Below are 12,530 nucleotides of genomic sequence, written 5' to 3'. Positions count from 1 at the left end.
ACTTGGAAGGCAATGAACATGTATTATCATTTAAGTATATATTTAATTTAACAAGAGACACAGAAAATATCTGGCATGTATGGATGGTTTTCTGGATAATTTTGTGTTAATCAAAAAGCATGTGAGTTTCCCCAGATTGGATTCCCATTGTGATGAGTTTAAGGAGGGACTTATTAAATTTAACAAAAAAATTGATGTTACAAATTATTTTTTGATTTACAATGCAATGTCACAGAGAAAGAGGATTCATAGAAATCCTACTTTACATGTCTGAGCATCTTTGAACTTTCGAAAGATTGATTTAATAAACCAAATGACAATTAAGGCCTCATATTTAGGTCAATGAATTCAATGCCTTTTAAGACCTTTTAAGTATCGGCAGGAAGCCGGAGTCTGACTTAAATCGCCAAGGTCAGAAATTTCCAGTTCCTACAAACAGGGGCTTTTAATTCCCTAAACTATTCCAATATATGCCATAATGTCAAGTGGTCTATAATAATGAAATGTAAGAGCACACCCAGTTGCATCCTTTTTCCTCCGCCACCTCCAGTCACCACCCTCCTGCCTCTGTTCCCACACTTCCCCCTCTCCCCTTCCTCCAGCCATCAAGTGCTTCAGCAGATGGTTCTAGGTTCAACAACAACAGCAGAGCATGGTGGGGCCCTCCTGGAGTGCACACATACACACCGTGGACAGCATCTGTTTATGAATGGGCCAACAATTGCCCATCCCCCGACAGCTACAGCTGACGGGGGGTGGGGGGGGTCACCAAAAGCAAAAGAAGGGATAAAGAAGAACAAGGCGGGCCAAACAGGGGGAGGAAAGAAACAGAGAAGATAATAGCAAAGTTGCACTTACATATTTTATGGTTTATTTTATTTTTCTTTTCAAGTGACAGGTGGTTCTGAAACGACACCAAACTCAGTCCTCACCTAGCCTGCATTTTAACAAATCAAAAAATGAAATAAGAGCTATTACAGGCAGAATTTACTTAAAACTTAAACTTAAACCACATGACTTTTTCTCCTTAAAGCACTTTCCTTAATTGTCTAAAAACAAGCAACATGCAGTAATGAATATACCAAACCTGTCTTCCCTAATATAGGTCACATGAGAGATGATGAGCACAGGTGCAAACCACGTGCTTTCTGTTGTTGTTCTTTGACAAGTTTGATCAACCACAGTAAATATGGCCTGTAATATAACTGTCCTTCACAGTTTACCTGAATTGCTACTAGGGTACAGCACCACTCACATTTGAAACCAATACAGGCAGTACCTAAAGGTAACTCAATATGTCTTTGATGAGGAAATTGTAATGTCAGATCTATAATTTAGTCCTAACCTTTAAATTTCAACATATTTATTTAGAAGATTTTAAATTTCTTCAGGTTAGACATGCTGCCCTGGCCAGGCTTTGCATTTTGCATTACAAATACGGCGGTAGACGTTGTCTGAATGGAGTTTAAAAAAGTGTTACCAAATTTGCAATGGCTTTCGTCTCACCATTGCCCTCCATTTTTAGATTGCAAGCATTCTTTACTTGCATGTTTCACACAAAAGGTTCACTCTTAAGGATGTCCCGATGAAGTTTTTTAGACCCCAACCTTGATCCCAATCCTGATCTGAGTCATCTGCTATTGACCATCTGCTCATACTGAGTCCTGATCCAATACCGGTTTTTACCTGGATAATACAGCTGCACAATGTAAACTTCACGTACTTTAAAGTTGTTAAAATCAGCCCAGTGTATAAGCGTTACTGTGATTTAAGAACAAATGTCTGAATCCAAACAGTTCCATAACAGGTTTTTTTAAATTTTATTTCTACAAAAACAAACAATTCCACCTATTACAGCATAACAATAGAACTAGTTTACTAAAATACACAACAAAAACACCAATTCCACTTCAATTGGTATAGCATCTTAAGCCAAACATGAAAAAAAAAACAGTTTCTACGTACTGGTAAAGCAGCATTACAATAAAACCCGAATATCTGCCACAAATCATGCTTTTTGTTTATAACATTGTGTGACAACATGTAAGAAAGCATAAGACGGGATTCAAAAATGCACTGATAAGATACAGATCCTTCCGAATCATATTGGGGCATCCCAATATGCTCTCATTTTAATCTACACAGAGGTCTGCTGTTTCTCAGTGCAGGCTCACGTCTCAGCCATCAACTTTTGACAATACATGCGCAAGATGAGTTTCATACCCAATAAAAACGCACTGAATATATTTATCTACATTCTGCTACCTCCGCACAGCATAGCACTGTCTCAAGACAGAGCCAGAGAGCAGCAAAGCCTCCCAGTACTTTTGCCCTGCAGCAAGGAATAAAGACATGAAAACTTCTTGAGTATTGAGCAGTTGCAGTGTTGATTCATGGGCAAACTGTAATCTTAACTGTACATTTACTGCTGCTAGAGTAACTAGCTCAACTGCTAACCTTTCACTCTGCTTCAATCATAAACACCTGTTGGCACTTAGTCACTTGCATAGTCACTGTCGCTCTCTCGCTCTGTCGATGGTGAGCTACTGACGTAATTCTGTTGTTACCCTTAAAAGCTCAGCACCTAACCTGAATGGCCACAGGTGCTTCTGAAAACCATTGTCTTCTGTAAGTTTAGCATGTACAAAACTGCAGTGGATTTTTGTCCAAGTTGTCGAAAACGATTAATCTTAACACCAGTCAATTTATCCAATGTGAAATAATGCATCAGCACCAGGCAAATATGAAACATCAGCAAGCAGCAAAACCCAACAACAAGCGATAGTCACTTGGCTATTTTCACCATCAGTGAAACACTCTCTTTTCAAGAAAAAACACCTGCTGGCACCAGCCTATTAAAATTTGGGATTATTTCTGCTTTTGTCTGTTTAATAATAATTTATTATTTGGGGAGCTTTATGATTGAGAGGGCAAAAAAAGTGTCTGAATGTCATATTTCTATAAAAACATTTTGTAGACAACTAATCAATAACTGAAAGAACTGTTATTTGCTGCCTCGAACTGCAATATAACATTGGACAGTCAAAACATTATTACATATCATCCAAACTAATAGAAAAGATTTCCACACACTTGAACCTCTGTAATGTTTTAGTCCAGTAATATCCTATATTATCTAGAAAATACAATTTAAAAACAACTTTTAAAAACACCTTCCAGTTGAAAAAGAGGGCAGCTTTTTTCAACGTAACATATAAATAACCAGACAGACGTAAAGGAACTTCTTTCTAAAAATATCTAATCACTAAATAAGGTCTTTGTTGTGTTTTAAGTGGATAAAATAACAACCTGGACAGCTGATTCCACTGTTAACCAGATACGTTTTTTGGGTTTTTCGATCTTGAAACAGAGGGAGGGATGACAGTGAAAAAGAGCAGCAGACAGATGACAGATAAGGAAAACAGGAGTGAAAGGTCACAAGTGATGTTTAACTTTGTAGCACAATAGATAGAGTACAATTAGCACATTAAATACAGATTTAATTTAACTACAAAGAGGTGTGCAAAATAATAGTGTTACCTGCTTTGGGTCACCTGTATTTCCTGGTGAACAAAGCGAATTCCTCTGAACCCGTCTTCCTTTGTCTTTATTAATTTAAAAGGTGTCTGCTGCATTCAGCTAAGTTTAAAGCTCCTGCTCTACCCTTGTGAAATTCACAGTGCAGCACATATTTCGCTGCCACCCACTTGCCTTTTCCGTGAACCCTTTTCTGCCAGCTGTCAAATAAAGCTGAAAGACTTTAAAAATAATCAAACTATATTTGGGTTCCTGAGGAGGTAGAGATCAGAAAACTGAGGCTTTAGACTCAAGCATCCTAAGACCCTGTGGGAGTGTTTTTGCACTCCAAGTAGTGAGTCATGCAGAGAAGCCAGCGAGGACTTTCAAATTTATAGGAAACAGAGTATTGATTGCATTTGTAGCCTTGTGGAAGTAGCCGTCTTCACACAAACACCCCAGACATACACCCAAACATAAACTGATAGACATGAGCATCCACATAAACACTTAGAGCTTGCCTGCCCATGCAGAACAAAAGCCAAAGGGTAGTCGCGTGGCTAATTTGCATGTATAACACCACATCATTTGCATCAATTTGCATTAGCATGTTCTCACAGAGGCTCCGTTCGGGAAAGCCATCACTCAATTAGTGAATTACAAAGAGTTTCTCCTCATCAAAAACAACCCAACAGCGAAGGCTTTGTGGAGCTGACATTGCAAGATGTGGCATTTCCAGCCTAGTTGCACCAAACCTGTTGTTGCAACAGTGAGTCAAAATCATGTGGGTTCATTTCAGGTCATGGTAATCTGAGACAGACAATATTATATTTCTGGCTGAAAAATGCTATTAAATTATTCCTGCTGGCAGAGGGAGGGTGAGACAAGTTGGGATCAAAGCATTTCCTGTAGCAGGATTTCTGAGGATTTTGTTTCTGGATTCAAGGACACTTTTTTTTCTTCTTTTAAACTGGCAAGTCTAGTTTACTTTGTGTAAAATTCATACAGTTAAAGACATCTAACTGTTAGTGAGCAGTATACAACAGAGGTAAATAAGACTGTCATAAAGTGTTGTGCCAAACTATGTTTGGTTAAGTCCATAAAATCTGAATTGATTTTCTTGCCATTATTTGCGGTTGATGGTCGGGATGTCGGGACACAATAAGTTCACCAGTTGATTAAAATTGTTATTTAAAACAACTGTGTTCAGCCAATGAAAGTGTTGTTGTGATAATCCAGCACATTTCCTTTCTATAAAAGCATCTTTTTTAAGATTCCCTTTGTTTGGCCACCTTTTCTAATGCAAGACAAAGCTGTTTAGAAGAAAGTGAACTCTCTGTGAATACATCTCAGGTCTTCACAGTGCCTGTGAGATTTATAAGAAAAAGGTATATCTTGAAGTTTTCTAACACCACTTAAAATCAAGAAGGCAACTCATAGTGGGGTCAGGACCCCCAGGTTGGGAACCATAGGTGTATGAAACGTGTTGTTGAGACCCAGCTCAAAATTTATGTAGTCTAAATACATATTTAAATGAAGAACACCTCATTTTAACGGCAGACACAGTCACACAGCAGAAGGGAGTTTCTTCTTCTCTGGAGCTGAGCGCTGATCATTAACACATCCTCCCTTTGCAGCTCTGGTTGGTCCCAGGGATAAACGTCCCCATGTGACCGGGGGAGGCTGTGCTGCCTTCAGCCACTATCAGAGCCAAGCTCTGCTCACACAAAAACTTTGTGAATCGTCCTTTCACCCTTGATTAACAAACGGAGAATTCTGTCATTGCTGCAGCACCCAGTCAGACACTGATATGTAATATCCACTTCAGTTTCCATCGGGGTCTGATTTTCTTTTTGTCTTTATAACTTCAGCGCCACCCCCTCTGACATTGTAACACAAATTGGTTAACAACATCTAACTAAATGTCTTACAGACCTGGCTGATCCTCAAACTAATTAAGTGATCCTCCCTGTCCTTTGTCCAAAACTGACATAACGACTGCAGATTGTTAGTTAGCTGTATTGCTTGCTATTTCCACCATGCTGCCATGTTACACTGGTTACAGAGGAATAATGTTACAGTAACACCGACTGTCAGCGTCTGTCAGCCTGTCCACCATGTCTATGCCTATTCAATTTGAAAGAACAATGACCAATGGGAAAACAGCAACGTCACACCATCAGACACACAGACCATTGCTGCAAAACTTCATCGCTTAGTCAGTCATTCACTCACTGACTTAAGAACAGACTTTCGTTTTTATAGGGCTGGCCTCTCATGCTGTTGTCTAGCCAAAAACTGAACTGAGATCAAAGTTTTTTAAAAAACATTCATCTGTTTTACACAGCTTATAATGTCAGGTAAACTAATTTAATACAAATCTCAAACCCAAAGACATTATTTGCACATTCACACTGCTTAACACCTTCCTCAAACTAAAATTGCCTTCATGTGGATTGTATCCTGTCTGTGCATGCACAGGTCAACAGCATCAAATACTCAATTTCTGATCCTTGTTTTTTCCAGTCTCGTGACCATCTGCAGGTGTGGCTTTACTGCTTGGAGGAGCAATGGTCAACTACCTGATCCCCAACCAATGTAGCAATGTTGCAACACCTTAGGAATTTATAGCACTGCCATATTAAATTCCAAACACAGCGATCTCAAGTTGACGTTTGCTGCATGGAGTCATTTTATATGCAAGTTCAACACGTAATAAACCAGTAGAGATATTTTTAGACAAGAAGGAATACATGTTTAGCTAACAGTAATTTGGGGAGTGGAGTCAGGCAACCAAGAGTTCAAGTAAAGCCAGACGGCACATTCATCCACAAAATAAGGAAATAACACGAGTCACAACTAAATACGCATTATTTTTGCATTGTGTTATGATTACAAATGCAAGCCCACACGCTATAAACTGAATCTGTGAGTATCTGTGAGCAAGCTGGATGGTGAGTCTCTGTCTAGAAACTGACTCACAATAGAGCTTTGCTTGTGCATAACTAAAGGGCTTCAGAGTAGGAGCACCAAACTCTTATTCAGCTTTTGCCCTGAAGGATGTAATCCCCACTGGTGCCACAGACGCTATAAATGTACCAATTTTATGATACAGTGGTTTGCCTTTTATAGGAGCATTCACCAAATGCTATTTGTAACCTTTGGGACAGGATGACTTTTCTAAACATGAAAGCAAAACCACTTTCCAAAAGCCATGAACTGAAACTGAAACAACCTCAAGCAACACTGTACTGTTGGCAGCACGTTATTTATGGAACAAGAGAGTTTCTATCTAGAATTTATGTAATTAGAAATTGCTGCCACTTGAAAATACACACATCCAGCACTTAAGTAGCCTTACATTGGGAGAAATATAATTCAGAGTCATGTAAAAGGCTTCTGTTAAAGTTGAATGTGTACCCTTTTTCTTTTAGATTAAATGAAATGTGGTTCTCATGAGACAACTCGTTTGAGTGTTAGTGTGGGAAAGAAATAAAACTGCAAATGAAACATGTAATGTGAAAAAAAACATGTTACTATACATCCAAGAGTATTAATATAGTTTCCCTCTTACATAACTTCAGCAGTATTCCTCCCTGCATACACACAGCTGGAAAATATGTCTCAAATTATGCTTGGAAAATGTGAAACATCATCAACTGGCTTTAGTAACCGACTCCAAACAAACCAGCACAACAAAATACCTCACAAAACCACAATCTAACATTTTCGAACCATGGAACACAAGAAATACATTAATGAAGATATATAACAGATACTGGACTAAACCAGCATTTCAAACAGGCCAATCACACGTTTTAACATCTCTTATTTAAACAACATCTGCAAACACTGACAACAGCAGACACTTCTGGAGATGAGATGGAAGGGAGTTGATGCACAGACTATCCACTGGTACACACAATCAAAACAAAACAAAACCAAAAAAATCTAATTCTAGAAATTAAGCATGAAAACAAGTCTTATTAACAGATTTAGGATATAAAAACAGAAAACAGATTAAACACAGCCCTTGGTTGGTGGACTAGTTGTGTCCATGACTCTATTGTGTGCCTGCAACTATATGGACACAATGAGCTGCACAAACACCTCTCCACACACAAAACATCAGGACTCTGGCTTCTCATTTAGCGATTTTAAAACAGCAAAGCTTACTCAGCACAATGCGGCCTAGACCAACCCAGACCCTCCAATTCAATTCAAACGGAACTGCATGTGCTTGCATAAGCAGCAGCTGCCCATCCCCTGTCCCCCTGACCCACACACAACACACATGCATACACACACACACCCCTTTAGTAGTCCACCATACAGATGACCAAACAGGTCATCATCTAAAGAGAAGCAGCCGGAAAGGTGATATAAATTAGTTTGGCTTTTTTGCCTTTATTGGATAGGAAAACTTTTAACGTGAAAGGGGGAGAGAGGGGGTTTGAAGCAAATGGACACAGGTTGGAATCCAACCTGTGGACACTGTGGCAAGGACATAGCCTTTGTAAAGGGGGTGCCCGTTCAACCAGCTGAGCCACTGGGCGCCCCATAAACTGATGCTATTAGAATGAGTGTGCACGAGGGTCACAACAGTATGAGATTGTCACGGTGCAAGAACCGTTTTAAAAAATATTGTGGTTTCACGGTATTACAGATTTATTATCATTATTATCAGTCAGAATTACCATTAAAAGGAATAAAAATAGAAGGGTTAGTTTTAGTTGAATAATGTTTTATCACTAGAATTAAAACTTGAAAGGAAAATATTTGTAAATTTAAGGCGGCACACTCACCTGTTACGATGCTTCAGCTTCTTTGGTGGCAACAGCTTTCAATTCCGAATCTCTGAAAGAGAAAAAAAAGTAGTCAGGTTTTATTTATATAGCCAAATATCACAATTTGCCTCAGAGGGCTTTACAATCTGAGGAAATCCTATGTCCTCAGACCCTGGTATCAGATGAAGAAAAACTCCCCGGAAACAACCCTTTCAGAAGAGACAGGAAGGTTATGTCTACATTTACTTAAACAAACCTCAATTACAGAAAGAGGAAACACTGCATGTGAGTGTTGCAGTTTTATTGGTTTACTGTGATTAAACAGCACCTTGTAAAAAAGAAACACATGAGAGGGTTATCAGGGTTCCTGCAGCCTAAGGCAGAATAGATTTAACACGTTTTAATGCCAACCAGATTTAAGTTTAACACCAAATTATTAACAATCAAAAATAAAGGACCATTTTATTTTACCAATAAGTTGATTGTTACATAAAACATGATTTTTTTTCCTATGAAAGTTTCATTATCTATGTCAAAAATTGGGGGGGGGGGGGGTCAAATACTAAGAAAAATAAACCTTTTTGGAGTGAAAGCTTTCTGGGTGATTGTGTTTCTCAAAAAGCATATGAGATTCCAATGCTTGGATTCCCATCATGACAAGTTTAAGGAATGTATTTAATTATTTAACAACATAAAGATGTTGCAAATTATTTTGAAATTTTAAAAACATCAGAAAAACGATTAATAAAATCCGACTTCCCTTGTCTGAGCATTTTAAGACTTTTTAAAAGATTGATTTCATTAAATTTAATTAATGAATCCAATGTCTTTTAAGACTTCTTAAGGACTCGTGGGAACCCTGGTTATGCAAACAGATGCTACATGGTAAACAGGACTCCACTAAAATGTCTCAAATTAATTATTGATGGTGCACAGGTCAAAAGGCATGCACCGCACCCGCACAATCTATGCAAGGACAAGCATGCATTGACAGTGAGACTTGTCGGTAATTGCGGTATGAAAAGTATCTAAACTAGTCCATGAGGAAATTCAGGTTGAACTGCATAACAGGGCAATGCCAGACCAGAGTCCCCCAAAGCTCGGACTCTACAAGGTGAATAGAAATCGTGTGTGTGTGTGTGTGTGTGTGTGTGTATGTGTGTGAATGACATATAAAGACACACAGTGAGAGTGTGTGTAGGTCAGAGTTACAGCTCGGGTCCTGATCGGCCATTATCTCAGCTGTTGCCTGATTTACAGCTTAACCAACATGGCTTCTCTTGAGCCTGGTATTTTTCCAGCGCAGCCAAGACTAACATTGTCCTAAAGGGAGCATCTAATTAGTCAATGCAATTAAATTATTACGTGACTTAGCCGTGTCTGCAGCGTCGTCTGGCTGGTGAAAAAAGTTAGGGTGAATCCGCCTGCAAAACCAGCAGAGCGGAGGTCTGGTGTTAAGCTACTCAGCTGCTCTACCTTTCTGCCGATAGAGGGTGTTAAACACCCCGAGCGAAATACAACTCTGCAGCTTCATAATTTCGCCACCAAATTTACATTAATATTGCGTTTCAGCACCAACTATTTAATGTTTTAAGCTATTTTTACGACGGCGTCCCCGTTGCAAGTCACCAAACAGGCGGGCAATCAATCGGCGTCTCCGCCGAATAACCTGCGTCGTCAAATTAGCATCGCTGCTAATGCTAGCTGAAAGCTAACGTTACGAAGCGGCTGGTTACCCGGTCTTATTGAAAATGTAGCGATTATGCGGATTTATTAAACAAAGCGATACACTAAACTCATAAACAATAATAGTTGACTGATAAACAAATCTCTAGACATAATAACATCGAACGAAATGCGTAATTTTCTCTTTTGACAGTTATGTACGCACAGCCGGCTAGCTAAGGTTAACCAATGCTAGTACTAGTTAGCCTTGTATGTCTAACCTGGCAACAACGGTTCACCTGTCACACAAAAACAGCAACATCTGCAGACAAACACCATCCCCTTGTTTACCAGCCGATACGATTTCCAAACTGCAATGCAACCAAGCCGCCTTGCCAAAAAAAAGCTAGCCTAACAGGAGGCTAGCTAGCTAGCTTAGCTCAGTCACGGCTAACTAAACAACAGCGGCAGCTCAACTTATCGACACCAGTCCCCGGTCTCCCTGCTCGGGGCTCTCTGCGCACATTAGCTCCCCACAAAGAAACGGTGCTCCGATAAAGAAAACAACGTAAAATCAAGCTCACCTCATTGAAGTATAAAGTGCAACAGAGTGGAAAGGAAAGCCGGCTGTAAGGCTAAAAGAATTTCAACGCTTTTGCAGCATCTACGAGGGGAGGCATTCGTCCTGCATGATCGCCATTTTCTTAACTCGCTGCTGGCTGCTAACCTTCTTTCGCTTGAGCTCTGCTTTCCCCTCCTCTCTCTCTCTGCATTCACTTCAGCTCTGACTGTGTGTGTGTGTGAGTGTGTGTGTGTTTCTGGAGGGGGGAGACAGAGCAGGAAACTCATTCACCACTTCCTCTGACTGAGACAACCAAATACAGCCAAAGGTAGCTTAATATCGAAAGTAGATTAAAAGTAGTGAGGCCAAAGTATTGTCAACCGTGTTCATGATAACCAGCTCACTCCCTTCAAATAAGTAAACCTATGCGAAATGTTACCATGGTACCATTATACCTAATACCACAAACATAATAATAATTATAATTTTATTTATATAGCGCCTTTTAAAACGCTTGTTTGCAAAATGCTTTGACAGACAAAGCAGGAATTCAGGGAATAATAAAAATAGATATCAACAATCAAGCCAAACAGAGGAAAGTGTAGGACAGTCAAAAAGGCCAGAACAAAATACATATAAAAAAGTCAACAAGAATAAAGCGATGTTTAAAAAGTTTCTAGAAAATATAAAATAAATGCAATAAAAGAGGATAAAAATAATAAAAGAGGAAATCCAACATGACAAGACAGCATAACAATTAATTAATTTATGTTGGCTCATTTAAGTTAAAATGTAAGTATTCCATAGGGATTTTTTTAAACGTCATCACTACAAGCTAATGTGAAAAAAATATACTATCAATATATTTGTCTGACTGACATTACGGATGTTCTAGTCTATAGGGATCATAACCACAATTTTTGAAATACTGACTTTTCCAAACATAACCCATGTCATTTTTTAAAAAAAAATTAATATCCTATGGACCTTGTATATATATATAATATATATATATATATATATATATATATATATATATATATATATATATATATTTTTTTATATTTATATGTATGATATTAAGTGGTACCTTCCATACATCCTCATTTCCTGAAATGAAGGTCTAAAGTCTGTTTCAAAAGCTTCTCCACACTACAAAGAATATAATTCAAGGTAAACAGTTAATTTTTTTTTCACCTAAAGGTAGTCAAACAGAAAAAAAATATTATATTCAGCTGTCTTCTTGTTATGTGATCTTGTTGAGTTTCAGAATAAGATGATTCTTAAGTACATCCAATATTTATTTTACTTAATTTTTTCATGTCAGTTTCTGCCCCACGTTTCTTTATGTGTAAAGAAAGACAGACAGATATTCAACTAATTTAAACTAATAAGAGGAAACTAAGAGCACCATTTGGAAAATGACTGATTCCAGACAAAAGCATTAATGATTTATTCACTGGGAGTCGGGGCAGACGGGCTTTCTGTCTGAGGATCCAGAGTCAAACCCCCACATCAACATACAGTATCCACCCTGCTGAAGTGTCCTTGAGCACAACAATGAATCACTGGGGATCGAGTGAAGTAAAAAACACTTGCCAGTCTTCTTATGAATCTCATTATTTAGTGTGCCTGCTGAGCAAAACACAAAGGCCGTAATTTATTAATGTTCATCTTACATAGAGAAGTGTTGCCAACACGTATGTGAAAAAATACCTGAAAATTTGATTTGTGATTTGAATTGGAGAAGAAATGGTGTGCTTTGACTTAGCAATTTGACTAAAACATACACAAAAAATGACAAAAAATAGCAAAAACCACAACCAATTTCCACATAATAATCAACAGAAATAATGACAAACAGATCAAATCCAGATTTTAAACCAGTCACAAGCCTTGGATCTTTATTTGATGAAATTAGCTTTTTGACAGCAAGAGCAAGCACATTTTTTAAAAAATAAAATCATGGTTTACATTTTATACTTTTTTAAGAACAGTTT

General features: G+C 38.3%; 1 protein-coding gene across 2 annotated transcripts in view; it reads right to left on the bottom strand.

The window, feature by feature from the left end:
* LOC121956573 (trinucleotide repeat-containing gene 6A protein-like) overlaps positions 1-10,714 on the bottom strand; it is a 46,734-nt gene extending 36,020 nt beyond the window's left edge. The window contains exons 1-2 of one of the 2 annotated variants that reach the window (XM_042504852.1): positions 10,696-10,714; positions 8,322-8,373 (exon numbers count right to left, since the gene is read on the bottom strand). The gene's annotated coding sequence lies outside the window, so the exon portion shown is untranslated. The other variant, XM_042504850.1, reaches the window with a different exon arrangement.
* Positions 10,715-12,530: the final 1,816 nt, after the last annotated feature.

This window comes from Plectropomus leopardus, chromosome 17 (genome assembly GCF_008729295.1).
Source record: "Plectropomus leopardus isolate mb chromosome 17, YSFRI_Pleo_2.0, whole genome shotgun sequence".
NCBI classification, from domain to species: domain Eukaryota; kingdom Metazoa; phylum Chordata; class Actinopteri; order Perciformes; family Serranidae; genus Plectropomus; species Plectropomus leopardus.
Note: the sequence above shows the minus strand (reverse complement) of the source record. Positions and strands in the feature narration are given on the sequence as shown.